Source organism: Penaeus monodon, chromosome 19 (assembly GCF_015228065.2).
Source record: "Penaeus monodon isolate SGIC_2016 chromosome 19, NSTDA_Pmon_1, whole genome shotgun sequence".
NCBI classification, from domain to species: domain Eukaryota; kingdom Metazoa; phylum Arthropoda; class Malacostraca; order Decapoda; family Penaeidae; genus Penaeus; species Penaeus monodon.
This window is the reverse complement of record NC_051404.1, coordinates 33,977,628-33,977,870: the sequence shown is the minus strand read 5'-3', so window position 1 is coordinate 33,977,870 and position 243 is coordinate 33,977,628.

Sequence of the window (243 nt, the reverse complement as noted above, 5' to 3'; positions counted from 1 at the left end):
CCTCCCTCCCTCCAAAATATGTCACGTGCGGCAGAGATAATCTCATTCCAAAATTATAAATGTCAAACTGTCTTTGTTTCTCTTGATATTACGGCATCATCACGTGGCCAAATTTTGAAACATCATTCAGCAAAAGAACTTTGATTTTTTATGACCTCTAATTATTTTACTTTCATATAGGTCGTTAGTGCTTTGAAGGTGGTGTGAATGTGGTGCAAATTTGGATATTTCATTATGCGGTCC